At 47.9% G+C, this 15,273-nt stretch overlaps 1 protein-coding gene across 1 annotated transcript in view; it reads right to left on the minus strand.

Annotated features, from left to right (window-relative positions):
- The window catches only part of LOC147118255 (uncharacterized), a 180,944-nt gene that overhangs the window by 13,857 nt on the left and 151,814 nt on the right, over positions 1-15,273 (minus strand). The window lies entirely within an intron of this gene.

Consider the following 15,273-nt stretch of genomic DNA (forward strand, 5'->3'; position numbering starts at 1 on the left):
GTGGACCAACTGGTGTCTGTTCAGATTCCCGGAGCTTTTAAAGCGCTTCCCACAGACAGAACATGTAAATGGTCTCTGATCGGAGTGAACTCGCTGATGTTGCTTCAGATCCCCAGAGGTTTTAAAGCTCTTCCCACAGGCAGAACATTTAAATAGTCTCTCATCAGTGTGAACTCGCTGGTGTGTCAGGAGGTGGGATGACCGAGTGAATCTCTTCCCACACACAGAGCAGGTGAACAGAATCTCTCCTGCTCTCTCCAGCTGGTGTCTCTTCAGATCCTGGGACGTTTTAAATCTCTTCCCACAGTCAGAACATTTAATGTGAACAAGCTGGTGTCTCAGGAGGGTGGCAGAATGAGAGAATTGCTTCAAAAACACAGAGCAGGCCAATGGTCTCTCATTGGTGTGGACAAGCTGGTGTCTCAGCAGCACGGAGGGTGCAATTAATCCCTTCGCACACACGGAGCGGGTTAAAGGTCTCTCCCTAGTGTGATCTTGCTGGTGTATCATCGGAGCAGATGACTGAGTGAATCTCTTCTGGAACACGGGGCCGGTGAACGGGCTCTCCCCAGTGTGTAGCCACTGCTGTTGCTTCAGGTACTTGTATATTTTGAAGCTCTTCCCACACTCAGAACATTTAAAAGGTCTCTCATCAGTGTGAACTCGCTGGTGTGCCAGCAGATTGGAGGAGTGACTGAATCAGGTCCTGATGAATCGAGCGACTCTGTCTGTTCTTGACGTGATGTTCGGTCTGAGCTTCCTGTCTGTAAATGCTCCACTTCTAAAACCCTGTAAAAGAAGGAGTGTAGAAAGGGGTAAGAGGGAGAATGTTGCCTCATGTCCCCCTTTCCCAGCCCAGGGGCAGTGAAGCTGATTTTCAGGCCCCAGCTGCTGCACAGGTTACATACGAACATACGAATTGGAGCAGGAGTAGGCCACTCGGCCCCTCGAGCCTGCTCCGCCATTCAATAAGATCATGGCTGATCTGATTACTCCACATTCCCACCTACCCCCGATAACCTTTCACCCCCTTGCTTATCAAGAATCTATCTACCTCTGCCTTAAAAATATTCAAAGACTCTGCTTCCACCGCCCTCTGAGGAAGAGAGTTCAAAATACTCACGACCGTCTGTAAGAAAAAATTTCTCCTCATCTCTGTCTCAAATGGGTGACCCCTTATTTTTAAACAGTGACCCCTAGTTCTAGATTCTCCAAGAGGAAACATCCTCTCCACATCCACCCTGTCCAGACCCCTCAGGATCTTCTGTTTCAATCAAGTCACCTCTTACTCTTCTAAACTCCAGCAGATACAAGCCTAGCCTGTCCAACCTTTCCTCATAAGACAACCCGCCCATTCCAGGTATTAGTCTAGTAAACCTTCTCTGAACTGCTTCCAATGCATTTACATCCTTCCTTAAATAAGGAGACCAATACTGTACACAGTGCTCCAGATGTGGTCTCACCAATGTCCTGTATAACTGAAGCATAACCTCCCTACTTTTGTATTCAGTTTCCCGCGCAATAAACAACATTCTTAGCTTTCCTGATTACTTGTTGTACCTGAATACTAACCTTTTGCGATTCATGCATTAGGACACCCAGATCCCTCTGCATCTCAGAGCTATGCAATCTCTCACCATTTAGATAATATGCTTCTTTTTTATTCTTCCTGCCAAAATGGACAACTTCACATTTTCCCACATTATGCTCCATTTGCCAGATCTTTGCCCACTCACTTAACTTATCTATATCCCTTTGTAGCCTCATTATGTCCTCTTCACAATTTACTTTCCTACCTATCTTTGTGTCATCAGCAAATTTAGCAACCATGCCTTCGGTCCCTTCATCCAAGTCATTTATATAAATTGTAAAAAGTTGAGGTCCCAGCACTGATCCCTGTGGCACACCACTCATTACATCTTGCCAACCAGAAAATGACCCATTTATGCCTACTCTCTGTTTCCTATTAGCTAGCCAATCTTCTAGCCATGCCAACATGTTACTCCCTACACCATGAGCTTTTATTTTCCGCAATAACCTTTGATGTGGCACCTTATCAAATGCCTTCTGGAAATCTAAGTACAGTACATCCACCAGTTCCCCTTTATCCACAGCATATGTTACTTCCTCAAAGAACTCCAATAAATTGGTTAAACATGATTTCCCTTTCACAAAACCATGTTGACTGTGCCTGATTACCTTGAACTTTTCCAAGTGCCCTGCTATAACGTTTTTAATAATAGCTTCTAACATCGGTGCATGGTGGCACAGTGGTTAGCACTGTTGACTCACAGCGCCAGGGACCCGGGTTCGAATCCGGCCTCGGGCGACTGTCTGTGTGGAGTTTGCACATTCTCCCCGTGTTTGCGTGGGTTTCCTCCGGGTGCTCCGGTTTCCTCCCACAGTCCAAAGATGTGCGGGTTAGGTTGATTGGCTATGATAAATTGACCCTTAGTGTTAGGGGGATTAAATACGTGGGGTTACGGGGATAGGGTGGGATATGTGTTGGTGTAGGGGTTACGGGGCTCGGGTGGGATATGTGTCGGTGCAGGCTCGATGGGCCGAAATGGCCTCTATCTGCACTGTGGGGTTTCTGTGATTCTGTGATCTTCCCTATGACAGATGTTAAGCTAACTGGCCTGTAGTTTCCTGCTTTCTCTCTCCCTCCCTTTTTGAATAAAGGAGTTACATTCACTATTTTCCAATCTAATGGAACCTTCCCCGAATCTAGGGAATTTTGGAAAATTAAAACCAACGCATCAACTATCTCACTAGCCACTTCTTTTAAGACCCTAGGATGAAGTCCATCAGGACCCGGGGACTTGTCAGCCCACAGCTCCAACAATTTGCTCAGTACCACTTCCCTGGTGATTGCAATTTTCTTGAGTTCCTCCCTCCCTTCCATTTCCTGATTTACAGCTATTTCTGGGATGTTACTTGAATCCTCTATAGTGAAGACCGATGCAAAATACCTGTTCAATTCAACTGCCATCTCCTTATTTTCCATTATTAATTCCCCAGACTCACTTTCTATAGGACCAATGCTCACTTTGTTAACTCTTTTCTTTTTTAAATATCTATAGAAACTCTTATTAACTGTGTTTATATTTCTAGCTAGCTTTCTCTGGTACTCTAATTTTTCTCTCCTTATTAATCTTTTAGTCATTCTTTGCTGTTTTTTATATTCTGTCCAATCTTCTGACCTGCCAGCCATCTTTGGACAGTTATATTCTTTTTCTTTAAGTCTGATACTATCTTTAACTTTTTCAGTTAACCACGGATGGTGGGTCCTCCCCTTGGAATTTTTCTTTATCTTTGGAATGTATCTATTCTGTGTATTCTGAAATATCCCCTTAAATGTCTGCCACTGCAACTCTATTGACTTATCCCTTAACCTAATTTGCCTGTTCACTTTAGCTAGCTCTGCTTTCATGCCCTCATAATTGCCCTTATTTAAGTTTAAAATACTAGTCTTGGACCCACTCGTCTCTCCCTCAAACTGAATGTAAAATTCAATCATATTATGATCGCTGCTACCTAGGGGCGCCTTCACTATGAGGTCACTAATTAATCCTATCTCATTGCACAATACCAGGTCTAGTATTGTCTGCTCTCTGGTTGGTTCCAGAACGTGCTGTTCTAAGGAACTATCCCAAAAAGATTCTTTGAACTCCTCATCTAGGTTACCTTTGCCCATCTGATTTTTCCAGTCTATATGTAGATTAAAATCCCCCATGATTATAGCCATACCTTTCTGACAAGCTCCCATTATTTCTTCCTTTATACTCCATCCTACCGTGTGGTTACTGTCAGGGGGCCTGTACACCACTCCCACAAGTGACTTCTTGCCTTTATCATTTCTCATCTTAACACGCAGGTGCAGCAAGCAATTAGGAAAGCAAATGGTATGTTAGTCTTTATTGCAAAAGGATTGGAGTATAAGAGTAAAGTCTTACTGCAATTATACAGGGCCTTGGTGAGACCACACCTGGAGTATTGTGTACAGTTTTGGTCTCCTTACCTAAGGAAGGATATACTTACCTTAGAGGGAGTGCAGCGAAGGTTCACCAGACTGATTCCTGGTATGGGGGGATTGTCCTGTGAGGAGAGATTGAGGAGACTGGGCCTATATTCCCAGGAATTTTGAAGAATGAGAAGTGATCTCATTGAAACATCTACAATTCTTACAGGGCTTGACAGGGTAGATGCTGGGAGACTGTTTCCCCTGGCTGGGGAGTCTAGAACCAGGGGTCACAGTCTCAGAATAAGGGGTCGGCCATTTAGGACTGAGATGAGGAGAAATTTCTTCACTCAGAGGGTGGTGAATCTTTGGAATTCTCTGCCCCAGAGGGCTGTGGAGGCTCAGTCATTGAGTATAATCAAGGCTGAGACAGATAGATTTTTGGACTCATGGGGAATCGAGGGATATGGGGATCGGGCGGGAAGGTGGAGATGAGGTAGAAGATCAGTCATGACCTTATTGAATGGCGGAGCAGGCTCGAAGGGCCGAATGGCCTGCTCCTGCTCCTATTTCTTATGTTCTTAAGAAAGCTGTTTGCTATAGCCTGCTGCCCCACGACAAATACACAGAGGATTTCAGTTACGTGGAGAGACTGGAGAAGCTGGGATTGTTCTCCTTGGAGCAGAGAAGGTGCAGCAGAGATTTAATAGAGGTGTTCAAAACATGAAGGGTTTTGATAGAGTAAATAGGAGCATGGGAACAGGAGGAGGCCATTCGGCCCCTCCAGCCTGTTCCACCATTCAATGAGATCATGGCCGATCTGTGTCTTAACTCCACCCACCTACCTTGGCTCCATATCCCTTTGCTCCCTTGTCTAGCAAAAATCTATGGCTCTGGGATTTAAAATGATTAATTGAGCTGGCATCAACTGCTTTCTGTGGGAGAGGGTTCCACACTTCTACCACCCTTTGTGTGAAGAAGTGTTTCCCAACTTCTCTCCTGAATGGCCTGGCTCTGATTTTAAGGTGATGTCCCCTTGTCCTCGACTCCCCTACCGGCGGAAAAAGTTTCTCTCTATCTACTCTACCAATTCCTTTCAAAATCCTAAAATCCTCAATCACTCCTTAACCTTCTGGATTCCAGGGAACACAAGCCTAGTTTATGTAATCTCTCCTCACAATCTAACCCTTGGAGCCCGGGTAACATTCTGGTCAATCTGTGCTGCACTCCTTCCAAGACCAATACATCCTTTCTGAGGTGCGGTGCCCAGAACTGTACACAGTGCTCCAGGGAGTTCCTGGGAGTTAATGTGCGTAGGTCCCTGAAGGTGGCGGGACATATTGAGAGAGTGGTTAACAAAGCATATGGGATCTTGGGCTTCATAAATAGAGGTATTGAGTACAAAAGTAGAGAAGTTATGCTGAACCTTTATAAAGCGCTGGTTAGGCCACAACTGGAGTATTGCATCCAGTTCTGGTCACCACACTTTAGGAAGGATGTGAAGGCCCTTGAGAGGGTGCAGAGGAGATTTACCAGAATGGTTCCGGGGATGGGGGATCTTAGCTACAAGGACAGGTTGGAGAAGCTGGATTTGTTTTCATTAGAGCAAAGGAGGTTGGGGGCTGATTTGATAGAGGTGTGCAAGATTATGACGGGTTTGGATAGGCAAGACGGGGAAAGGCTGTTCCCACTGGTTGATGGTACAAGGAGTAGGAGACACAGATTTAAGGTTTTGGGCAAGAGATACGGCGTTGGGGGGGTGGGGGTGAGGAAAAACTTTTTTACGCAGCGAGTGGTGATGACCTGGAACTCGCTGCCGACGGAAGTGGTGGAAGCGGAGACACTGAATGTTTTCAAGGGGAGACTGGATAGGCACTTGAGGGAAATAAACTTGCAGGGCTACGGGGATAGAGGGGGGGAATGGGACTGACTGGGTTGCTCTACAGAGAGCCGGCACGGACTCGATGGGCCGAATGGCCTCCTTCTGTGCCGTTATGACTCTGTGACTCTCTGGGGTCTAACCAGGGATTTGTATAGCTGTAGCTTAAAAGGAGAAACTGTTTCCAGTGGCAGGAGGGTCGGTAACCAGAGGACACAGATATAAGGTCATTGACAAAAGAACCAGAGGCGAGGTGAGGAGAATTTTATTGACGCAGCGAGTTGTTGTGATCTGGAATGCGCTGCCTGAAAGGGCGGTGGAAGCAGAGTCAATAATAACGTTCACTGGGGAATTGGATAAATACTTGAAGGGGAAAAATTTTCAGGGCTATGGGGAAAGAGCAGGGGGAGTGGGACTAAATGGAGAGCTCTTTCAAAGAGCCGGCACAGGCACGATGGGCTGAATGGCCTCCTTCTGTGCTGTATGATTCTAGGAGCCACTCCTAGAGTGGAGTGGTGCCCGCAGGGATCACTTGGCAGGAAATTGGGAGGAGGTGGTTCACACGCAGACAGCACCCGATTTCGAGACGCTGTCCTTTTAAAATTGGTCCTCCACAGGCAAGGAGGGACTCGGTCCCTTTAATGAAAATCACACTGGAAAGGAGAGTCCCTGTCCCTTTAAGAGCCCTCCGCCCACCACTCCCGCCTTTTTCGTAAAGTCTTTGAAATTAATAATAAAAGTTCATGCAGAAAAAATGTGAGTGTGTGTCTGACTGTATTTTAGTGAGTATCTGTGTCTGTGTGTCTGTCTGACTGTATGTGTGTGTGTCTGTGTAGAATAGCATCATAGAATGATACAGCACAGAAGGAGGCCATTCGGCCCATCGTGCCTGTGCCGGCTCTTTGAAAGAGCGATCCAATTAATCCCACTCCCCCTGCTCTTTCCCCAAAGCCCTGTAAATGTTTTCCCTTCAACTATTTACCTCAATCTCTTTTGAATTATAATATCGAATCTGCTTCCACCGCCCTTTCAGGCAGCGCATTCCAGATCACAACAACTTGGTGTAAAAATCTGTTTCCTCATGTCACCTCTGGTTCTTGTGCCAATCGCCTTAAATCTGGTTTCTGTCCCTTCAGCCATTGGAAACGGTTTCTCCTTATTTACTCTCTCAAAATCCATCCTGATTTTGAACAACTCTATCAAATCTCCTCTTAATCTTCTTTGCTTAAGGAGAACAACCCCAGCTTCTCCCGTCTCTCCACGTAACTCAAGTCCCTCATCCCTGGTCCCATTCTCGTAAATTTCTTCTGCACCCTCTCCAAGGCCTTGACATCCTTCCTAAAGTGTGGTGCCCAGCAGAAGCCTAGCCAGTGTTTTATAAAGGCTTAGCATAACCTGCTTGCTTTTGTACTCTATTCCTCTATTAATAAAGTCAAGGATCCTGTTTGCTTTTTTAACAGCCTTCTCAACTTGTCCTGCCACCTTCTAAGATTTGTGTACATACACCCCGAGGCCTCTCTGTTCCTGCACCCTCTTTAAAACTGGACCATTTAGTTTATATTGCCTCTCCTCATTCTTCCTACCAAAATGAATCACTTCACACTTCTCTACATTAAATTTAATCTGCCACGTTTCTGCCCATTTCACCAGTCTGGCTACATCCTCCTGAAGTCTGTTACTATCCTCATTGTTTGCTACATTTCCGAGTTTCGTGTCATCTGTAAATTTTGAAATTTTGCCCTGGATCCCCAAGTCCAGGTCTTTGCTATATATCAAAAAAAGCAGTGGTCCGAATCAATGTTCACATTAAGTTGCGCAGCCACGCAGCGGTCTGGAGTTTCCGCGCAGCCGGCTCACCACCCTATAACTGGAATAAACGCGCATGCGCGGAAATTTGAATGGGCCGTGCAGCCCATTAAAGGGGCCACACACCTCAAAAAAAGAGGGAACATTGATCCTAATACTGACCCCTGGGGAACATCACTGTTTACCTCCCTCCAGTCTGAAAAGCAACCGTTCACCACTACTCTCTGCTTTCTGTCCCTTGGCAGAATATTGGGAGGGGGCGAGAGCAAACAGCACCTGATTTCTCGCCAAGCACTCACAGGAGCAGAGGATTTGCCCTACTTTAAATGTCAGTCTCTTACAGATACATTAATAAAAAGGGAGACGCTGTCCCTTTAAAATCAGTCATCCACGGAGACGCGGTCCCTTTAATGAAAATCTCATAGAAAAAGAGAGCGCCTGTCCCTTTAAGAGAACCCCCACCACTCCCATATTTCTCTTAAAGTGCGTGAAATTAATAATTAAAAATGCAGAAAATTAATATTTTAAAAATTAACTCGGAGAAAAATATTTTTACTCACATTTGCTCCACAGGGTTTCTTGTTTCTGTTTCATCAATTTAAAAACAAACTGCTTTTTTTAAAACAAGTATCGTCTGTAAAATAAAATTAGTTTGAGCTGTAAAATGTGAAAGGAACATTAAAAATAAACTTTCCCAGGATCACAGATTCTGACCAGGCCACTTTACAAAATGGCGGCGGGCCGATCCCAGGTCCCGCCTCCTCCTTCGCCGCGATTGGTTGGAGGACCAAAGCCTCTCGGTCAGTCCTCCAGGCTCCGCCTCCCCTCGCTCATTGGTGGAGAGCTCACGTCTATCATTGTACGATAGCGACGTCTTGACGTGACTGGTTAGGCGAAGAGGCGGGTGGGTGCGCAGGGCGACGGCTCGCTCCTCCAGCCCCGCCCCGCTCACTCCCTATTGGTCGGAAGCTCCCGTCAATCAGGCCCTGGGCCCGGGTCACGTGTCCCTGGAGCGCACTCCGCCAAACTGAAGAAGCTCCGCTCGGGGCCCGGATCCGCGGACTCTCAGGTTTGGATTCCCCTTTATTCTCTCCCTGCCTCTGATCTCAATTGGATCTGGGGGAAAACTCACTTTCCCTCACTGATTGCGGCTCTTCACCAACACCGACTTTACAAAGAAAGCCCCGCGCGGCAGCCTGGAGCTCAGGGGCCCAGTGCGCAGGCACGGGGGAGGATGATTGACAGGGGCCCAGGGTGTGTGCTGAGCATGCGCGGTGCGGGCCAGGCGCCTGTGGAGCAGGAGAGGGCGGGGCCATGGGGCGCATGCGCGGTGTCAGCCACAACTCAGCGCAGCGGCCGGAGCGCTTTCTGGAGCACGGGGGCTTGTGGGGATTGCAGCCGCCATTACTGTTGATCCTTTCAACCAACCTGTGCCAGCAGCTGGGGCCTGAAAATCAGCTTCACTGCCCCTGGGCTGGGAAAGGTGGAGATGTAAAACTGTGACCCCTGGTTCTAGAAACATAGAAGATAGGAGCAGGAGTAGGCCATTCGGCCCCTCGAGCCTGCTCCGCCATTCAATGCGATTATGGCTGATCATCCAAATTCAGTACCCGGTCCCTGCCTTCTCCCCATATCCCTTGATTCCTTTAGCCTTAAGAAATATATCTAACTCCTTCTTGAATATATTTAATGAATTGGCCTCAACTGCCTTGTGTGGTAGAGAATTCCACAGGTTCATCACTCTCTGGGTGAATAAATTCCTCCTCATCTCAGTCCTAATTTTTTTAAAATTCATTGATGGGATGTGGGCGTCGCTGGCTAGGCCTGCATTTAGTGCCCATCCCTAATTGCCCTTGAGAAGATGGTGGGGAGCTGCCTTCTTGAACCGCTGCAGTCCATATGGTGTAGGTACACCCACAATGCTGTTAGGAAGGGAGTTCCAGGATTTTGGCCCAGTGACAGTGAAGGAACGGCAATACAGGTCCAAGTCAGGATGGTGTGTGGCTTGGAGGGGAACTTGTAGGTGGTGATGTTCCCATGCGTCTGCTGCCCTTGTCCTTCTATGGTGTGGAGATGCCATACACCAGATACATCGACGACATTTTCTTCCTATGGACCCACGGCGAAGAATCACTGAAAAGACTACACGATAACATCAACAAGTTCCATCCCACCATCAAACTCACCATGGACTACTCCTCAGAATCAGTCTCATTCCTGGACACACGAATCTCCATCAAAGACGGACACCTCAGCACTTCACTCTACCGCAAGCCCACGGACAACCTCACGATGCTTCACTTCTCCAGCTTCCACCCTAACCACGTTAAAGAAGCCATCCCCTATGGACAAGCCCTGCGAATACACAGGATCTGCTCAGACGAGGAGGAACGCGATGGACACCTACAGACACTGAAAGACGCCCTTGTAAGAATGGGATATGATGCTCGACTCGTCGATCGACAGTTCCGACGGGCCACAGCGAAAAATCGCATAGACCTCCTCAGAAGACAAACACGGGACACAACCAACAGAGTACCCTTCATCGTCCAGTACTTCCCCGGAGCGGAGAAACTACGCCATGTTCTTCGCAGCCTTCAACATGTCATCGATGACGACGAACACCTCGCTAAGGCCATCCCCACGCCTCCACTACTCGCTTTCAAACAGCCGCCTAACCTCAAACAGACCATCGTTCGCAGCAAATTACCCAGCTTTCAGGAGAACAGCGACCACGACACCACACAACCCTGCCACAGCAACCTCTGCAAGACATGCCAGATCATCAACACAGATACCATCATCACACGTGAGGACACCACCCACCAGGTACATGGTACATACTCATGTGACTCGGCCAACGTTGTTTACCTCATACGTTGCAGGAAAGGATGCCCCGGAGCATGGTACATCAGCGAGACCATGCAGACACTGCGACAATGGATGAACGGACACCGCGCAACAATCACCAGGCAGGAGTGTTCCCTCCCAGTCGGGGAACACTTCAGCAGTCAAGGACATTCAGCCTCCGATCTTCGGGTAAGCATTCTCCAAGGTGGCCGTCGAGACACACGACAACGCAAAATCGTCGAGCAGAAACTGATAGCCAAGTTCCGCACTCATGAGGACGGCCTCAACCGAGATCTTGGGTTCATGTCACGCTACATGTAACCCCACCTGATGCAGGGTCATCCAGACTCGAGTCGACATTGGCTTGTTCTCTCTACACAGATGCGGCCGGACCTGCTGTGATTTCCAGCCAAAAAAAAAAATGTTTTTTGTCTGTTTTTTTGTTTTTCATACAGACCCCAGCATCTGCAATATTTGACCCCTTGTGACCCCACCTCATTGTTCTTTGATGTAATGTTTCCCTGACTGACCTGTTTGGACACCATTCACACCTTTGACTGCTGTGATTATCTCTCTGCCGAGGTGCGATAAATGGCAGTTGGAAAGGTTACCTGTAAACATCTGACATGATTCTCTGACTATATAAGCTGTGTCTTTATGCATTTCTCCACTTCACCTGAAGAAGGAGCAGCGCTCCGAAAGCTTGTGATTTCAAATAAAGCTGTTGGACTATAACCTGGTGTTGTGTGACTTCTTACACTTGTCCTTCTAAGTGGTAGAGGTCACGGGTTTGGAAGGTGCTGTTGAAGGAGCTTTGGCAAGTTGCTGCAGTGCATCTTGCAGATGGTACACACTGCAGCCACAGTGCGCTGGTGGTGGAGGGAGTGAATGTTGAAGGTGGTGGATGGAGTGCCAATCAAGTGGGCTGCTTAATCCTGAATGGTGTCGAGCTTCTTGAGTGTTGTTGGAGCTGCACTCATCCAGGCAAGTGGAGAGTATTCCATCACACTCCTGACGTGCCTTGTAGATGGTGGAAAGGCTTTGGGGAGTCAGGAGGTGAAACACTCGCCACAGAATTCCCAGCCTCTGGCCTGCTCTTGTAGCCACAGTATTTATATGGCTGGTCCAGTTCACCCCGAGGATGTTGATAGTGGGGGATTCAGCGATGGTAATGCCATTGAATGTCAAGGGGAGATGGTTAGAGTCTCGCTTGTTGGAGATGGTCATTGCCTGGCACTTGTGTGGTGCGAATGTTACTTGCCACTTGTCAGCCCAAGTCTGAATGTTGTCCAGGTCTTGCTGCATATGGACACGGACTGTGTCAGTATCTGACGAGTCTCGAATGGTGCTGAACAGTGTGCAATCATCAGCGAACATCCCCACTTCTGACCTTATGATGGAGGGAAGGTCATTGATGAAACAGCTGAAGATGGTTGGGCCTAGGACACTGCCCTGAGGAACTCCTGCAGTGATGTCATGTGATTGAAATGAATGCCCTCCAACAACCACAGCCAACTTCCTTTCTGCTAGGTATGATTCCAACCAATGGAGAGTTTCCCCCTTGATTCCCATTGACTTCAGTTTTGCTGGGGCTCCTTGATGCCACACTCGATCAAATGATGCCTTGATGTCAAGGGCAGTCACTCTCACCTCACCTCTTGAGTTCAGCTCTTTTGTCCATGTTTGGACCAAGGCTGTAATGAGGTCAGGAACTGAGTGGCCCTGGCAGAACCCAAACTGGGCGTCAGTTAGCAGGTTACTGCTGAGTAAGTGCCGCTTGATAGCACTGTCGACGACACCTTCCATCACTTTGCTGATGATTGAGAGTAGACTGATGGGACGGTAATTGGCTGGGTCGGATTTGTCCTGCTTTTTGTAGACAGGACATACTTGGGCAATTTTCCACATTGCCGGGTAGATGCCAGTGTTGTAGCTGTACTGGAACAGCTTGGCTAGGGGCGCAGCTAGTTCTGGAGCACAAGTCTTCAGTACTATTGCCGGAATGTTGTCAGGGTCCATAGCCTTTGCAGTATCCAGTGTCTTCAGCCGTTTCTTGACATCACGTGGAGTGAATTGAATGGGCTGAAGACTGGCATCTGTGATGCTGGGGACCTCAGGAGGAGGCCGAGATGGATCGTCCACTTGGCACTTCTGGCTGAAGATAGTTGCAAATGCTTCAGCCTTGTCTTTTGCACTCACATGCTGGGCTCCACCATCATTGAGGATGAGGATATTTTTGGAGCCTCCTCCTCCTGTTAACTGTTTAATTGTCCACCACCACTCACGACTGGATGTGGCAGGACTGCAGAGCTTTGATTTGATCCGATGGTTGTGAGATCGCTTAGCTCCGTCTATCACATGTTGCTTCTGTTGTTTGGCATGCAAGTAGTCCTGTGTTGCAGCCTCACCAGGTTGACACCTCATTTTTCGGTATGTCTGGTGCTGTTACCGGCATGCTCTCCTGCACTCTTCGTTAAACCAGGGTTGATCTCCCGGCTTGATGGTAATGGTAGAGTGAGGGATATGCCGGGCCATGAGGTTACAGATTGTGGTTGAATACAATTCTGCTGCTGCTGATGGCCCACAGAGCCTCATGGATGCCCAGTTTTGAGTTGCCAGATCTGTTCGAAAACTGTCCCATTTCGCAAGGTGGTCATGCCACACAACACGGTGGAGGGTATCCTCAACATGAAGACGGGACTTCGTCTCCACAAGGACTGCGCGGTGGTCACTTCCACCAATGTCTTACCCCTTATCCTTAGACTGACCCCTGGTTCTGGACTCCCCGGCCATCGGGAACATCCTTCCTGCATCTGGTCAGTCTAGTCCTGTTAGAATTTTATAAGTTTCAATGAGATCCCCTCTCATTCTTCTAAACTCCAGCGAGTATAAGCCCAATCGACCCAATCTCTCCTCATACGTCATTCCTGCCAAGACGCACCTTAAAACCCACCTCTGTGACCAAGCTTTTGGCCATCTGCCCTAATTTCTCCTTGTGGCTCGGGGTCACATTTTTCAATGTCTTACAATACTCCTGTGCAGCGCCCTGGGATGATTTCCTACGTTAAAGGCGCTATAGAAATACAAGTTGTTGTTGTTCTCATTGTTGGAGGTGAGCTCTGAACAGGCCCCGCCCCCTCCCCCTACTCCGCATGCGCCGCTCGAAGGTGAGCGCGGGCTCTGAACAAGCACCGCCCCCTCCCCCTACTCCGCATACGCCGCTCCAAGGTGAGCACGGGCACTGAACAGGCCACGCCCCCTCCCCCTACTCCGCATGCGCCGCTCCAAGGTGAGCGCGGGCTCTGAACAGGCCCCGCCCCCTCCCCCTACTCCGCATGCGCCGCTCCAAGGTGAGCACGGGCTCTGAACAGGCCCCGCCCCCTCCCCCTACACCGCTCCAAGGTGAGCGCGGGCTCTGAACAGGCCCCGCCCCCTCCCCCTAGACCGCTCCAAGGTGAGCGTGGGCTCTGAACAGGCCCCGCCCCCTCCCCCGACTCCGCATGCGCCGCTCCAAGGTGAGCGCGGGCTCTGAACAAGCACCGCCCCCTCCCCCTACTCCGCATGCTCCGCTCCAAGGTGAGCGCGGGCTCTGAACAGGCCCCGCTCCCTCCCCCTGGAGCTGGTCACAAAACTCCAGCAAATTTGTCAAACATGACATCCCCTTCATAAAACCATGCTGACTTTGTCCTATTAAATTATGATTATCCAAATGTCCTGTTACTGTCTCCTTAATAATGGACTCCAATATTTTACTTACCACAGATGTTAGGCTATAGTTTCCAGCCTTCTGTCTACTGCCCTTTTTAAATAAGGGTGTTACATTAGCAGTTTTCCAGTCTGCCGGGACCTTTGCGGAGTCCAGGGAGTTTTGGAAAATTATTACCAATGCATCCACAATCCCTACCGCCACTTCCCTCAAGACCCTAGGATGTAAGCCATCAGGTCCAGGTGATTTATCTGCCTTGAGTCCCATTATTTTACTGAGTACCACTTCCTTAGTGATTTTGATCGTGATTAGCTCCTCCTCCCTTTAGCCCCCTGTTTGTCCAGTGTTGGGATATTCTTAGTGTCCTCTACTGTAAAGACTGATACAAAATATTCATTCAGTGTTTTTGCCATCTCCATATTTCCCACCATTAATTTCCCGGTCTCATCCTCTAAGGGACCAACATTTACTTTAGCCACCCTTTTTCTTTTTATATAACTATAAAAACTCTTACTATCTGTTTTTATATTTTTTGCTAATTTACTTTCATAATCTATCTTCCCTTTCTTAATCAATCTTTTTGTTATTTTTTGCTGTCTCTTAAAGTTTTCACAATCCTCTATCCTCCCACTAGATTTGGCTACCTTATATGCCCTTGTTTTTAGTCGAATACTATCCTTAATTTCTTTACTTAGCCACAGAAGGCTGTCTTTTCTTTTACACCCTTTTCTTCTCAGTGGAATATATATTTTTTGGAAGTTGTAAAATAACTCCTTAAATGTACACCACTGATCATGTATCATCTTACCCTTTAATCTATTTTCCCAATCCCCTCTACTCAATTCCGCTCTCATACCTTCATAGTCTCCTTTATTCAAGCTCAGCACGCTTGTTTGAGATCCAACCTTCTCACCCTCTAATTGAATATGGAATTCAACCATGTTATGGTCACTCATTCCAAGGGGATCCTTTACTAGGACATTTTCTAGGTCCTTTACTAGGACCTTCTCGAGTCTGTTCCAACTGACAATGGCTTAAGTGGCCTGTTCTTATACACAAGCTTGGTTACCG

This window comes from Somniosus microcephalus, chromosome 4 (genome assembly GCF_052327205.1).
Source record: "Somniosus microcephalus isolate GS21.2 chromosome 4, FLI_Smic_1.0, whole genome shotgun sequence".
NCBI lineage: Eukaryota > Metazoa > Chordata > Chondrichthyes > Squaliformes > Somniosidae > Somniosus > Somniosus microcephalus.